The sequence below is a fragment of the Arachis hypogaea genome, chromosome 5 (assembly GCF_003086295.3).
Source record: "Arachis hypogaea cultivar Tifrunner chromosome 5, arahy.Tifrunner.gnm2.J5K5, whole genome shotgun sequence".
NCBI classification, from domain to species: Eukaryota; Viridiplantae; Streptophyta; class Magnoliopsida; order Fabales; family Fabaceae; genus Arachis; species Arachis hypogaea.
Genome location: NC_092040.1, coordinates 101,310,645 through 101,314,297, shown reverse-complemented (window position 1 = coordinate 101,314,297; position 3,653 = coordinate 101,310,645).

Genomic DNA, 3,653 nt, shown 5'->3' with positions numbered 1-3,653 from the left:
TTTATTAAAAGAATAACACTTTTTTATATTCCAAAAAAATATATATATCATATTATTTTATAATGATTAAATAATTATGTATTTATTTTATATATTTTTTTAATTTGAGAAGTTATGATTTATATAATTGGCACATTGATTTTAATTGAAAAAAATTAAAATTATAAACTTTAATCTTATCTTATACATGATACATGACAAATTATTAAATTTAATATTTGCAAATATGATAACATTTAGTAAAATAACATGTTTCTAATATAATAAAAAATTGGATTAATAAGTAAGTACTGTATATGTACAAGAGAAAAAAAATTAAATTACAAAATAGTATTATCTCATATAATAATAATAATATTCCTATAAAATAAATAGACAAATAAAGTACATTATGTCAAAGAAAACCATCTGTTTTGGAGAAACAAAAAGGAAGGAAAAACAATAATAGAAAGATAAAATAATCGATGAAAATTGGTTAAAGAAAAAAAAAAGAGAAGTAAAAATGTATCAAAAGGAAACAACACAAATACACGACACAATTTTTTCATTTTTTCTGTGGGCTAAGAGAACAACTTGTCTCATTTTTATAGTACTCTCCAAAATAACAAATCACTCAATATATTTTTATTCAATCTTATCCTTCTAATTATTTTATTATATATTTTAATGCTAAAAAAGATAGAATATTAATGTACCAAAAAAATATTATAATACATGTGAAAACCTTCCACGATTAACGAAAAGGAATATAAAGAATTAATTTTTAATTATTTAATATTAATTAATTTTTTTAATTCTAAAATTTTCTATTTTTGTAAGAGTTAGGATTACAATTTATAATTTAAAATTTATATATGCTACATAGGCTAATTATCTACTGCACTAGTATTTGAAAGCTGACTAGACAAATTAATATGTATGTTTAACTTTTTATTTAACTTCTCTATGTGAATTTGGTGTTTTGGTTCTTGTCATAAATTATTTGGTAGCAGTACTCAGTACTAACAGCATTATGATATACTCATGTATTAAATAGACATTAACGTGTTTATTAATTTACTTTTCTATAAATTAAATATGATAATAATAATGATAATCAATTCTAAATTAAGTACATCATAATAAAATTAAAAGGCCATAAATTCAATTCTTGAGTTAACCATTCTTTTATTTTATAAATTATATGTGATAAAAGATATTTTTATAAAAAATGTATACTTTTTTTCAATTTTTATTATATATAATATAGATATAAATAGAGACGAATCCAAAAATCTAAGAGTGGAGGGGTCAAAAATTAAAATCTTGTATAATTAAATATAATGTTATATACTTGATAATAGATATAATTATAATTAGTTTTTAATTAAAAAATTAATAAATACTTGTTAAAATAAAAGAATTATCTCAATTTTTATAATTTTTTCATAATTTTTTATAATTATACATCTAATGAAATATGAAATTATCTATTTTTAAATATTTTGTTAATTAATTTATTTTATTAAATATTTATGTGAGACTAAGTTATATTTTTATGTTTTACATCATTAAAAATTATGACATAAAATAATATAAGTTAACTGCATTAACAATTTTGTTATGTGAATTTAAAATATATTAAAGTATTTTTATATAATAATTAGGATAAAAAATAATTAAAAATAATTAAAAAATAACTAAATAAAATTAGAAAAAAATATTATAAATAATATTAAAGTATTTTTATATGATATTAAATATTAAAATTAATCAAGTCACCAAAAAAAATATTAAAATTAATCTTAAAAAAAATGTAAAGCAAAAACTCTAAATTAAATAAAAAATATAAATAATATAAATATATGTAGAGAAATTTAAATCCTAACACATCAAGAATAATAACTTTTTTTATTATCATTACATTATTAAATTTTATTTTATATAATATATTTATTATAATAGTATATGAATTTTTAAAATTTATTGGGGACAAGCCCACTACTTGCCCCTTGAATCCGTCCTTCGATATAAATATAAATATGGAAGTTATTGCTTTGCATTATGTTTTGCTTTTCAGTTAGATGTGCACTTCAAAGCAATGCATTGATAATTTAGCGAAAGGGACATGCATGGTGACAATATATGGACACTTGACAGACTAAATTTCCATAATGGTTTTCCATATTCAGTCTATGCACCGATTTAGTCCCTGAGATTCTAATTGCTCTATTATGTCTTCCAGATTGCGATCCGGGCAACATAATGGTCCTTCGGTGAATTTTCGGCGTGACTCAGCGACGGCTTTGCTTATGTGGCACAGTCATTGCCATGTTGGACGTCAGAGTGTACAGATGACGTGGATTGTGTTGTAAAATTTTTCAATGTAGTCCTTGTCTTCATGTTTAAACCCTAAAACTTCGTTGGCCTCCCCTCAATGTGGTTCTCTCCATCAACGTCTCCTTCTGCATCTGTTGTGTACACCAATAACTGTCCCCCATGAGAGGAATTGGGAGCCATGTTCCAGGAAGTTTCAACCGGTCATTGTCGACAGAGAACTGGGGGAAAAGCACAACGCGAAGCAGGCAGGGGTGGGTTCCGGACTGGTGCGGCTGTGGCTGTCGCCCGATGCTAAGGTGGTCAGGGACGGAAACGCATCCTAACAAGCCCTTCTTTGGTTGCCCCAACTATAATGTGAGTAAAGGTAGATAATTTGTAGCTGATTAAAATTTTTTTTGGTTAATTTTTTTGGTTGTTTGCAGACAAGTGGAAAAACATGGTGTGAGTTATTCATCTGGACTGATGGTGTGCAAGAGGAGTTGTCTGAAAGAGCTGTTTCAGGAGATGACGATGGTGACAGGAAGATGAACTTTGCATGGCGGATGGGGAAGATAGAGATAGACATTAGGAATCTAAAATTCATTACTCATGTTCTTGAGTTTGGGTTCTTAGTAGTTGTTATTTTTGTAGGAATAGTGCTATTAAAGGGTTGAGAACATGTCAATGTAATGTAGTTCCCAAAGTAATGAATGAAAGTGTTATGTGGTAACATCACAAGGTTTCTGTAACTGATCTTAGTTTACTATAATATAATATCCTGTTCGATGAAGTAAAAGTACATGTAAATAAGTAATAGAAAGATTGATCCAAACCATGGATAATATAATTGATCTATACCAAAATATGGCAAACCATTCATAGTTTTAATACATTACAGCCATAAGTAATTGAACAAGTAGCATGACATACTTGATTATTAATCAACAAAATAAACCATTGTTTAGAGTGAGCAGAGTCACTATTTCTTTCAATAAAAAACAAACACTTGACAAGTGCAATGTCCTAATATTAAAGTTCACTTCTTTCAGGGGTGCTTAAATCCAGGGGTCGGCACAAACTTCAGAAAATTTGTGAATCGTAAGGCAGTGACAGAACTCGCACCCTTCATTGGGTCCAGTGTTGTAGAAAGGGTTGTCGGTGGTGACCTTCTTCTAGCAGGCAGTTTGGCAGGTCTTGTGGCTGGTTCTCCTTTTACTTTAGTGAACTACACAAATTTCAAACCACAAATGAAAAGCAAAGTTTGTCACCCACTAAACCTTTTTCAGAGTTATTAGTCCATGAATTAAAAAGGTTTATTATAGAATTACTATTGTACCTTTTGAGAATCTTTTGGT